This window comes from Lissotriton helveticus, chromosome 5_1 (assembly GCF_964261635.1).
Source record: "Lissotriton helveticus chromosome 5_1, aLisHel1.1, whole genome shotgun sequence".
Classification (NCBI taxonomy): Eukaryota; Metazoa; Chordata; class Amphibia; order Caudata; family Salamandridae; genus Lissotriton; species Lissotriton helveticus.
In genome coordinates this window covers 1,670,815,581-1,670,828,605 of record NC_136065.1, presented here as the reverse complement: position 1 = coordinate 1,670,828,605, position 13,025 = coordinate 1,670,815,581, and positions in this window count along the sequence as shown.

The following is a 13,025-nucleotide window of genomic DNA, read 5'->3' as shown; positions in this document are numbered from 1 at the left end:
TCATTGGGGTGCATGCAACACCAAAGATCGTGGAGGTCCACCTCCGATAACTGTGCTTTACATCCGGCCGAGAACTCCCCGGCTTGCGGAGAGCATTGTGCGGATCGATCTAGGGCTGAGTCAAAGACCATATTGAAGTCTCCACCGATGATAATGTGCCTGTCTTGCGAGGCAGTGACGTCTATCAGTGCCGATCGTAAGAAGCGTTCCTGCTGGTCATTAGGGCTATACAAGGACCCCACTGTAAGGGCAACCCCCCGATCTTAAACCTGTAAGCCAACAGCCTGCCTTTGTGTTCTGCAAGTTTGTGAAGGACTTCCCCCCTGAAACGTTGGGCTACCAGGATCGCTACCCCTGCAGTTTTATTGTTGCTGGAAGAAAAGAATTGTGTCGGGAACTTATGGGAGCACAGTCTATGGGAGTCACGGGACAGCAAGTGGGTTTCTTGAAGGAGACAGATATCCGCTTGGGTGCTCTCTAGTAGAGATAGTACCGCCCGTCTTTTGACCGGGTTGTTTAGGCCCCTGACATTAAGAGTCACTATCTTAAGAGTCTTGGGTGGCATGTGAAATGGTGGAAGTAAAAGCGTAAGACCCCCGCCCGGTCGGGACAGGGTGCATGAATGCCGCTAGGGCGGCTAAGACCAGCACAGTGCATTGGACGACCCACCCTCCCCTCCCAGTTTCCCTACCCCCAACGAAAACTCCCCTGTCCCACCCCCCCAAACCCTCCTCCCTTGACCCCAACTTAGAACAATCCCCGCTCCCTCTCCCCCCACCTCCCTGTTCCCTTGTAGAATGCCAGAACCCCATAGTCCCAGTCCAGTCCTCAAAGGACAAGTCTGTGGTAAGTTACTGAAGTGGACGTCCAGCCACTACACTCCCGCCCGCCACCCTTCCCCCCCCAAACCTCCAAACCTGCGATGCAAAGGCTGATGTGTCGATCTCCCCCCGGAGTCATCTTAAGCTGTCAGCGCGATGTCACTCGGGCCTGTATCTCTGGCCACCTCCCGCACTGCTTCGTCCATTTCTGCTCGGATAGTAGGCGAGTCCGGTCGAGCAGAGGATCCAGAGGACCGGCGTCTAGAGACCCGCTGCCAGCCATCCCTGGTAATGCGGCGTCGCTGGGGAGTAGGGGCATCGCCGTCCGTCGCGGTAAGTCCCAGTACTTCACACGTATCCTGGAGGGAGCGAAGTTGGTGCAAGGTGCTGTTCCACCGAAAGATGAGGCGGAAAGGGTGGCCCCAGGAGTATTGTGTTCCATGTTCTCTCAAGAAGTCCGTTGCTATCTTAAAGGCTTTGCGCTTCTGGAGCGTGATGGCTGAAAGGTCCTGGAATAGGGCGACCGGGTGCCCTCGGAAGTGCAATGACTGCTGCTTTCGTGCTTCACGGAGGATCCGTTCATTGAGCGGGAAATCTGGCAGGAAGGCCAGGATATCCGGCGGTGGTGCCGAGTCCCGACGTGTTAGGCCCACCCTATGCGCCCTGTCAATTCTGATAGGGAAGTCCTCTTGTTCATTCAATATCTCTCTAAACAAGGCTTGCAGGTACCCAGCAATGTCCTCACCCTCTTCTTTAGGAGGTACTCCCCGGACCCTGATGTTGTTCCGGCGGGACCGGTTTTCGAGGTCTTCATTGTGTGCCTGAAAGTCAAGCTGTTGATCCCTCAAGCGTAGCACTTCCTGCTGCAACTGCACGATCTCCTCATCCCGCGTGTGTCCCGCATCTTTCACGGTAGCCACCCTTTCTCCCAGGCAATCGACTTCTCTCCGTACCTCCCGAACTTCTCAAGCCGCCTCCTGCTTCAACGTCTGGAAGTCATCTCAAAGGGAGCAGAAGAGAGATTCCAGGAAGGATCTGGTGACCGGTAGTTCTCCACCGTTCACCTCCGTTGAGCCCCTAGAGGGACCTGGCGAGTGTTGCCCCTTGTCTTGTTACGCGGGACCCCTGTTCAGCATTTCCGGCAGTGTCCGTTCCCCCTTCTTGCCCCCCCTGTTGCCAGCCATCTTATAAACGGGAACTTCCCAGCTAGAGTCCCGGCGTGTCGTCGGCTAACTCCAATGGTGGGTAGGGTTCAGGGACAGGGACCCCTCTGGGGAGTCCACTCTGTATGTTGCTGAGGCTCGGCATATCCCCCGCGAGGGGCACCACCTCCGCCTCAGGGTCCGCTGTCCGCTCCCCCTCCCCAGGCACAGGTCTGCGGCCGTCTCCAGCCTCAGGGCGGTCGCGGTAGGGTTTGTCTAGGTAGTGCAGTTGTGCCACACCCCCGCCTTCCAGCCAAGCTCTGGTATCGCTCGGGCACTGGGTGCACTGGTATTCGTCTCTGACTGGCCAATCTCGCTTCTAGCTCCCCGGGACTCACTGAGCCACCCGTGCGTCACACCGCGGCCAGTAGACCAATAGGTCTCTCCGGTCTGTGTCCGACAATGTCCAGTGTGACGTCTCACCCAGGCCTCAGGTTATGTTGGCTAACGCACACCGCCCCTCCCAAGGGTCCGGTCGGCTCCGCGAGGGCTCGACTCACACCAGGGCCCTCTGCCTTGAAGACCGATCGCATCCGGGGCCGTCTGCCGAAGAGGCCGTGTACTCCCGGCGGAGCCGGTCTGGGCCCAATGCCCCCTCTGGTGGTGTAGCGGTGTTCCTCAGGGACCCTTCTCCCCGTCGTGATCTCTCTTGCGGTGTGCTATTTGCCGGCTTGTGGGCTCCACGCAAGGCCTGTTGCCGCTCTGCCTCTCACTGGGGCTTGGGTCGTCTCGCCAGTAGGCCGCGACCCCGGTCTCGCGTAAGGGTCCTGTGCCCAGCCAAGTGTCTCGGCACCGTTGTCTCCCGCCTCCGGGTACCTCCTCGCTGCTGGATTCCGCTGGGGATGTCAGCCGGGCCTCACTCGCACTGCCGGGGGGTCTGCATTGCGCTGTTCTGCCCCCAGGCCTGCACCTATGTAGTCACCCTCTGTGTGGGTCCTGGGTCCCGGCCTCGCCCTCGCGCTGCCTCACCACCGGCCGCGCTCCGAGGGCTCCGCCGCTGCATGTTCAGGGGTCGCTCACTGCCTCAGGGTGGTGCGCTGGATGCTCCCCACCTCCGACGAGAATCACCCGTAGGCCAGGGAAAGAGCCGCAGAGGCGCGTGGGCCAGAGGCCCGCTGGTAGGCCGCGTCCCCGGCCTTGCGTAGGGGCTCAGTGCCGAGCCGCGTGCTCCGCTACCTCCGCCTCCGGCCCCTGGAAACTCCTTCAACACCGGGTTCCGGCAGGGGTTCTGGCTGGCCGTTCTCCGCTATCGGGCGGTCCACAGTGCACTGGTCTGCCCCGGGCCCGGACCCTGTGGTGCAGTCTCTTTTGCGGGCCTCAGTCCCCGGCCTCTCCGCTGTGCCTCCTCTGCCGTTGGGTGCCTCACTGGGGGCTCCGTCGCCGTGCGCCTCGGGATCGGCAGCGGTGCGGACGGTCCGCCGGCTGCTCCCCTGCCCACGCTATAAATCAAGTTGGGGGGAGATCTGCAAAGATTTATGGTTCAGGGGCCCAGGTTCGTGGGAGCTCGCGGAGAGTGCGACCGCTCACCTCGCCATCTTGGCCACGCCCCCGATAACTGTGTTTTAGACTGCACTATTGTTTCCTAAATGTTTTTGGGGGGAGAATCCCAAAGCCCTCTTTGTAGTGGTCAGGCTCAATCACTGCACTTGGTGTGCACCCTATGTGGACTTGTCTGAAAACCTTTGCCAGGGCTGCTTTGGGGTTCCAGTCTGGCCCTGGCAGGAGCAGGAGCCTCGTACTGCGAAATAAAACCAACCATTTAAAAGTTAGTCACGGAGATGCAGCACCAACCTCCCCATCAATTTTCTTCATTTTTTCCAAAATCTTTCAATTCAACAGAAGTAGCAGAGAGAATCGTTGGCCTCCATGGCTTAGCGACACACTCCACCACTTCAGAAACGCAGGACTGCACCTATATTAACAAGAATATGATGCAGCCCTGTGTTTCTCCTACGCTCACGCTAAACTTAACATTGGGGCACCAACGCAGGCACACTTGCACCATAGTGCAAGGGTGTCTGTGTGCAGGGGAAGATTGTCTATGTACAGTAAGGTCCTGCACATAAACAATATTGAAATGCAGTTTTGTCACTTCTATATGTGCTGCTTAATGCAGCACACATGGAAGTTACAAAATGTCATTTTTTTTTAAAGATTGTTTATGTGCACGAAGGGTCATCTTCCTGAACATAAACAATCAAAGGCGTTCGCTGCCTCCCATTTACGCTGCCCTTGTTAATAGGGGGCGGTGTCAAAATCAATGGGTGTTGAGGTGGGACGCCCACCGTAACACCCACTGCCCACCCCTTTCAAGCTAAGCATTGGGTGAAAGGGGGTGTTATTTACTAGCCAGCGTTAAGCCATGTTAAGTGGCTTAATGCTGCATTGTAAATAAAGCGAAGCCCCTGTCGCCATGGGAACGTCGCAAAAAGTGACGTTCTCATGGTGATAGGGTGGAAATATGCCCCTAAAATACTTGCTTATCCGAGTATTTGTTTTGTGTGCACACGTGTGTTTATTTTTTTCGAATTACTGTTTTAATGTTTGAATCGTAAATACTACAAATTGCGTGGGGGTCCCCGGCTTCCTGTGGTGACTCAATGGGGCTCCACAGGAGTCAAAAGTTTGGGAACCACTGGTCTAGGGGATTGCTGGTCAGATCCCGAGTCAGCCTGTTTGCTAACATCTAAGGACTACGTAAAGGCACGCTACAAAGAGTATAGACTGTCCCAATTGCACACCCTTATTAGAACTGGGAAACTTTCTAGTGGGTTCCTGGAAATAAAAGATATTCCTTGCTTCGAGCCGGCAATTGATCTCATAATTGATCTCACAAATCCACCAGCAGCTAGGAAGCTTTATTTGCAATATAGATATGGGGTGCTTCCACTCCGCTGCTTCACATCCAAGTGGAGAGACCAACAAATGATCCAGTGCCCGGCATGTGAGCACTTTGAAGAAACTGAGCTCCATGTCTTTTTTAGCTGCGCAGGCTACAAGAGAGCAAGGAAACGTTGGTTGGTCCAGATGTGCAGGAACCTGGGCAATAGGCGCTGTCTCAAAGTTTTCAGGATACTGAAAACCGATTTGAGTATCCCAATGGATCTATGACATTACATCGCATGCTTTTACAACGTGGTTTTTACAACGCATACCATTACAACGCATAGTGCTTTTAGGCACTGGATAGTGAATTGTTTAATTTACTATTCCAACTCCAGTCCCCGTGGATAGTAGGGAAGGTGTTGGATAGTACATTAAACACATTCCCTATCCTAGAGCGCCCCCCAGCGCAATGCGTTGTAATGGTTTGCATTGTAAAGTTGCGTTGTAAAGGCACTGCATGGTAAAAGTTGCGTTGTAAAGGTTGTTCACCATCCCAATAGTATACTCGGTTGCAGGTTTCCTGTTCTCAATGTGGTGTACTAGAAGGGTCTATTTGAGCTCCAGAAATGTTGCACTGAGAGCCCTGTCCTGAAGTACTAATGACAGTAGAAATAGCTCTCTAGTTGTCATGCATATCTTGTAAAGCTTTTAATTCAATAGCTACTGCTTTTTTACATTTGCCCTTTTTAGCTAATTTATGTATTTATTGTACTACGCACTTTGCGGAAATAGTTTTGTAAGTCTTGCCTATCCTCTTATCCCAAAAAACCCAATGTATCCTTAATATGAAATCATGTGTATAATTACCACCAGTCTTTTACTTTTTTAATCTCGAGTGTCAGCACGATGCATTTTAATTCTTTTTTGTCATGTAAATGTTTGCTGTGTGCTGTACTTTCTAGGTCACTCTGACCGAAATAAAGTCTTTTTGAATTGAATAAATGCTGTTTTGTTTTCTTCCTGCTCTTCACAGAGGTGGGTTTCCCGAATTTTCCAACCTTGTTGCACGCCTTCTTTTGCTTAAGGCTTACTGCTGTCGCTGCTGGAGTAGCTAAAACTTGACCGGATTGCTCGTGCTGTTCAGCACAAGGCTCCCCACTTAAGAGGGGATGTGATCTCAGTTTATATCTCTTACCAAGAGACACCTCCGATTTATTTAAATTAGACTGGCCCCCTCTATTTTCAGGCTGGCCAAGTGTAAGTCACCAAACATTCAGGGACATTCAGGGCCGGAAGCAGACAACAATGAAAACAAGTATTTAGGAACAATAATCCCCCCTTCTTCTCCTCTAACTCCTACCGTATGTTGGCTGAGCAAGGCAAAACGGTAATGTAATGGGCATGTAATGGGCAGCGGCGGTAGAACAGTGAACAGCACCCAGGTCCAGCACTGCAACCCCCTGCACGTCTCCACAGCTTGCTCCTTTCCCGACTGCTGACTCCTCCTGCTGGTCACACAGCTCCGGAGCCGCAGCAATTCAGCAATTGGGGCCCACCCAGGAGGGCGGGGGGGGAAGGAACGACCACAGGCAGGTGATAAAGTGTGAGGAAGCAGGTGCATCCTAGAATAAACAAAACCTTGGCCTGTGCCGAACAAAACTATACCTCACTACAAAGAAGTACCTGACCGACCCCCCACCCCCTCCCCTAAATGATTGTCCCCATTTCAACATAACACAACACCCACAACACTCCGCAGCATACCCCCTGCAACATGCCTCCTTACCGACTTATTCATTCCTTGACCTCTTCAATCCCCACCCCTTATTCAACCAGCCCAGGCCTCCTACCCTTACCCCCCCCTTTATGTCTATGAAAAAGTGCCACTCAAAAGGAACCTAGTGACTTTTGACCCCCCATAGCAATCCCCCCCTTTTGGATACCTACGCACCCCCAAAGCTGCATCCAGGGCCTCCTTCATCTGGACGATGTACAGTTCCATCCCATAACGGGACAAGTGAACCCCGTCCTCTCTGAAAAAATAGACCGCCCCGTACCTCAATTCCGGATGCTTCACACGCCCTATCCCTTCCTTCCTGCAAAATTCCTTCATCTCCCTGTTTATCTCTCTCCGTGTCCTGTCTATAGCTCCCGGCCGCTCGACCCCCCGCCAGACCCTCCTGGGGATGAATTCGGACCAAATCACATAACACCCGGCCCACTTCTAGCATATCTCCAACAGGTCCCACTTCATTTGCTTCACCAGTGCTAGCCCTTTGCATACCACCAAATCATTCTCTCCCACATGAATGATCACCACATCCCCAGCACCACGTTATTCAACACCGGCATCAATTCGTGCCAACGCATCCCCCCTTTGCCCCGCCAATGGCATCTAAACAATCTGTCGTCCAAGTCCAAATTCAAGGTCCTGTGGCTCTCCCACTCAGCCCTTTCTGCTCTTTTTATAAATGAATGCCCCACAATGTACATCTGCACCGCCGCCGCTGCTGGTCCCGCCACAGCACCTGCAAAGACACACATGTGAGAGAGCGGAAAAAACCTGCCTTTCAACGCGCCCCACCTACCCCCCGCAACCGTATATAAGTCCTGTAACAATCCGACTTCCATCTCCCCATGCCGCTTTATGTCCTCTGCCCCCATCCCTGCCGCGCCGCCTCCGTTGCCGCCCCTATTCTAAAGGAATGCGTCCCAAACTCCTTGGGGTCCTCACCCATGACCCGTAGGGCATGCCGCAGGACCCACAACACCTGACTCGCTGTCACCCATCCATCCGCACCTCGACAAAACACTTCCCCCTGGATGTCCTCCGCCCGGCCGCCAAACGCTGGCCCCACGCCGCTGGACCCACCTTTCCAGCCTCCCCGGTCCCATCACCACCCAGGTCCCCACCCCTCGCTGATCTGTCTTGGAGCGCCGCAATCTCACCGCCACCTCCTGCGCCTGGACATCAACATCCTCCCATACCACCCCCTGCCGTCCTTTCAAGCCCACCAGTTCAGAAATCCGAAAAGCCCAGAGGAAAAACCAGGACATGATCGTCGAAAACAGCAACGTCTCCCCCCCATCGCGACAAACTGACGGCAGCGCCCGCAATAGGCCCCCCAGCATCTCCTCCGTAATGGGCCGCCGCTGGCTCACCCGCGCGCCTTTCTCCCACGCCCAACCTTCCAGCAGCCGCGCCCCCAACTCTACAGCCGACGGCACGTAACCCCACCACATCTTACCCATGAAAGCCACAGCCGACAACTTCCTTGCAATCGTCACCCTCGACAAACCCTTTTCCATCAAAGCCAGCATAAAACGCACCACCTGCTCCTCCTGCTGCCATCTGCTCCCTTGCCTTACCGCTACGGACTGCCGGAACTCCTCCCAAGCCTGAACGTACGCCTTCCTAGTGGATGCCGCCACCGACGCCCTCACCAGCTGAATGACCCTGTGTCTCCCACCGACCACAGCTCCCTCGGAACCGGCGTCTTGGACTCCTCCACCTCCATGGCTAACCCATGGAAACTCCGCCACTGTGAAAGAGACAAAGCATCCGCAATGTCATTGTCCACCCCCGGCACATGTCTGGCCTGAAACAAAATGTAATGCTCAAGACAACGAAGGACAAACACCCTCATCAGTTTTAACACTTGTGGGTCCCGAGCCGATTGCCTGTTCACCACCTGCACCACCGACATGTTGTCCACCCGGAACAATACCCGCTCATGCGCTAACTCCCGGGCCCAAACAGACACCGCCACCACCAAAGGGAACAACTCCAAGAAAGCAATGCTGCGGCCCCCCGTCTGCCACTGCGAGGGCCACTGTTCCGCGCACCAACGACCCGCCCAGTACAAACTGAAAATCCCAACCCCCGCTGCGTCGGAAAACATCGTGACATCCTACTCCCAATCCTCAGGGGGCGCCATAGGCACCCCGTTGAACCGCTTCAGGAAAGCCAGCCACATCCGCAAGTCCTCCTTTGTCCCTGCCGACAGCCGCACGTGATGATGCGGTAACGTCAAGCCCGACAACGCCAAACCCAACAGCCGACAGAACGTCCGCCCCGCACGTACGACCCGGCATGCAAAATTGAGGTGTCCCAACAACACTTGCACCACCCGCACCGTCACCTTCCTCCTGTCCAACATGCCGCTCACCAAAGCCAGCATTGTCGCCCTTTTGTCTTCCGGTAGGCGTGCTTCCATGGCCGCGGAGTCGAGCTCTATGCTTAAAAATGACAGCACCGTACTGGGACCGTACGTCTTCTCTGGCGCCAGGGGAACCCCCAGGTGACCCATTAATTCCTGGAAATTGCACAGCTGCTGCTGACAATCCGTCGAACCGGGCCGTCCCACCAAAAGGAAATCATCCAAATAGTGCGTCACCGTCTCAGAGCCTGTCCGCCAGGAAAAAGCCCACTGCAGGAAAGAGCTGAAACGCTCGAACAATGCGCATGAAATCGAGCACCCCATCGGCAGCGCCTTGTCCACAAATATGCACCCGTCAAATTGGATGCCCAACAACTGGTAATCCTCCGGGTGCACCGGGAGCAACCTGATCGCCGACTTAATGTCACACTTCGCCATCAGTGCCCCCGGCCCCACAGCCGCCACAATCTTTCGCGCCACATCCACCGACGAATATGACACTGACGCGAGATCCGTGGAGATAAAATCATTCACCGACGACCCCTCCGGCCACGACAGGTGTTGAATCAGCCAAAACTGTCCCGGCTCCTTCTTGGGAACCACCCCAATTGGGAATGTGATCAGGTTCGACAACGGCGGCTCCGCGAAGGGGCCGACCATCCGGCCCTCCTTCACCTCCTTAAACAACTTCTACCGCACCACACCTTGTCGCTCACGCACCGATTTCAAGTTGTCCGCCCAACGCGCAATCCGCGGCCCCTCATACGCCAACCAAAACCCCTCGCCAAACCCCGACACAACACGGGCGCATCATCGGCTCGTGGGTACGCCGCCGGCAATGGCTCCAGCCTGTCCAGCCTAAATGGCATACAAGCCTTTTCCCATAGCTCCTGCCCCTCCCCTGCCTCCCCCCGTCCCCCGGCCTGGGTGCCCGACGCAGTGTGCTGCATTCCTGTCGCCGCGTGTTGTTGGCCCAGCGGACCGCCGACTCCCTAGCCGCGCACCACTGGGTGCCGCCTGCCACATTTGGAGCATTCATGCCGAAAGTGGCACACCTGCCGGCCACAGGATCCCTTGTTGAAGTCCCAACAAGCCCCGACTGTGTTCTGTCCGGAACTCTCACCCTACCCCACCCCACCGCGGGTGGGGCGAGCCGAAAAGGGGGCTGGCGCGAGCGGCAAACCGCTCGCTGTATACACTTTGCGGCCAAACTTCGCCCCGCCCATCGTCTGCTGATACAAATCGGAGTCCAGTTCACCCCACTTTGCGTCCGGGTCTGCCGCCATCCGTGCCTGGAACTCCTCATCATAATGGGACCAAGCGTAACGGCCATACGTCACCTGTGCCCTCCAAACCACATCCATATACTTGAACAACGCAACGGATCTGTCCGGATACTTCTCGCAGTATACGCTAGCGTATATAAGGAAAGCCGCCGACCAATTGTCAATCGTCAGCGGTACCTTGGGGCGCCTGGCCAATTCCTGTTCATCGTCTGTTTTGGTCCCTCCTTGGCCGTGAGCGCCCGATGTAGGAGCTTCAACATCTCCACGTATTCTCCTTCATCGTGAGGAAGATGTGTGCCCCCAGCGGCTTGGTCACCCCCATAAAAGGAAGCTTACGCACCGGCACGATGCAACTCTCCTTGCCCCTGGCGACCGCCCCGTCCGCCGCCGCACTCCCCGCCACCGCGTCTCCCGTGCCAGTTGCCCCGACGCCCGTCGCATCCACTGTCCCCGCCGGTGCCGCCCCATCCGTTCCCACCCCCGCATCCGTCACATAGCGCCCCATTACCAACCGCACACAGTCTTCACCCCTCGCTTCAGTCCCCACCGAGACTTGTGCACTGCGCTTCCTGCTCAAACCACTCCCCGCTCCGTGCCCCACCTTACCTGGCGTCAAAGCCGGCGTCCGCACCGGATCCCGCCGCCTAACTAGTGGAGCTGAGGGGGCCGTCACCCTGGGCGCGTCCAGCTGTGGTTGAACCTGTAATACACTGCCAACAGCATTACTGACCCCCCATCCCTGATCTCCCTCTCCTCCTCAGACTCTCCATCCCCATCTCCATGCCATTCCGGCTCGCTCTCCATGACCTCTACATGACTCAAACCCGCCTTTTCTCTACACACTCGCATCAATGCACCCAAATCCACACCCACTCTCCTGTCATCCATCACGCGTGACCCATGTGCTGTAATGTCCACCTCGCTGCGCGCCCCTCCACTCCCGGCGGCCGTCTTGATCCTTCGAGGGGGTGCGGGCGGGGACCTGTCGCCCCGCCATCTGCCGCGCTCTCCTGCCATGTCCCTCGCTGGAGCGCGACCACCTGTACCAGGCAGAGCCGGCCCATCCTCTCGGTGGGCTGGAGCCGCAAGCTGCTCACCCGAGCGCCTCTCCCACTGCTCCTGCCAAGGGAAAAACGTGGAGTCTAGCAAGCCGGGAAAAAAACGTCCCTCCTGCCCCCCCCAATATCCCCCCTCACCCCCCTCAGAGACCCCCTCCCCCACCCTGCGGAGTGCCCCCCCTCTTCGCCGGCCTCTCTAGCCATCCTTCCCTGGCCCCCCCATATTCCCCCTCCCCAGACCCCCAGGGTGCCTGTCGCGGAACCCCCATCCCCTCCCAGGCCAGGCCCCCCCAACTCGGCCCCCCACCCCACGTCCCCCCGCCCCACCCCAAAGCACCCCACCCCCCCATTCCCCCTCTCTCGCCCAACCCTACCCCAATGGGGCCCCCCTCTCCCTCCCCCTCCCCCCTATTGGCCACTCCCACTACCCCCTCTCCCCCACCCCCTCTCCCCTGCTCTCCTTGCCTCCTTACTGGGGACGGCGACCTGCTAGGACCCACCATGTCCCCCTCCTCCCCCGACGATGTACCCCAATCCAAGGCATTCTCCTCCCCCCACCGCCCCCCACCTCCATCCCCTCCCAGGCCAGGCCCCCCAACTCGGCCCCCATCCCAGGTCCCCCCGCACCACCCCAAAGCACCCCGCCCCCCATTCCCCCTCTCTCGCCCAACCCTACCCCGATGGGGCCCTTCTCTCCCTCCCCCTCCCCCTACTGGCCACTCCCACAACCCCCTCTCCCCCACCCCCTCTCCCCTGCTCTCCTTGCCTCCTTGCTGGGGACGGCGACCTGCTAGCACCCACCATGTCCCCCTCCTCCCCCGATGATGTACCCCAATCCAAGGCATTCTCCTCCCCCCACGCCCCCCACCTCCTCCCCTGCCCCCTCCAGGTCCGACTCCTTAATCAGTACAGGGGACAGCCCACCCCCCTCAGCTCTCCCTGCCCTCCCCCTGCCGACACCCCACCTCCCAGGCTCTCTTTCGGCCTGCCTCCTTCCCGCCCCTCCATCCGATCCTGCGCCACGTCCCCCCCACCCCGCCCTGCAGCCCCACTGCACCAGCCTGCCGGTCCCCGCTGACTGTCACAAACGGCAGCGCGGCTTTAGCCGGCGCCTCCTTCTTTCCCCTCGCCCCTCTCTTCTTCCCACCCGCCGCCTCGCCCGCCCGACCTCGCCCGCTACCCCTCGGGCCGCTCCCGCCCCTCCCACCAGAACCGCAAGCCCTCCGCGGTCAAGCCTGCGGGGGCTCGCATGCAATGACAGCTGCCGCAGCGCCGTTGTCAGCGCGCTGCGGCGGCCTCACCTGGACCTTCGGCCGAACCAGGTCGAGTCGTCCCGCATCCCGCAGCAGTCTTAAGTTCTCCAGGACTCGGGGGTCATTTCCGTGCGCCATGTCACCGCACCCACACGTCCACGTGCAGCCTTCCTAGCAACGCCCGTAAACCGCTCCACCACCGCTATCCGCCACCAAACGCAAGACACCAAACCCAGACGCGGGACAACCACACGAAAAAGCTCGCGAACAGGGTCCCCTAAGGCTGCTTGGTCACTGCCACCAAAATGGTGACAAGTGACCCAAAATGGCCGGTTATGTACCCCAGCCCAACAAGTCCAAAAACCCAGCCCAAAAAGAGCACAAAGAACCCAGGACCAGCCCAAGAAGCCCAACTCTAC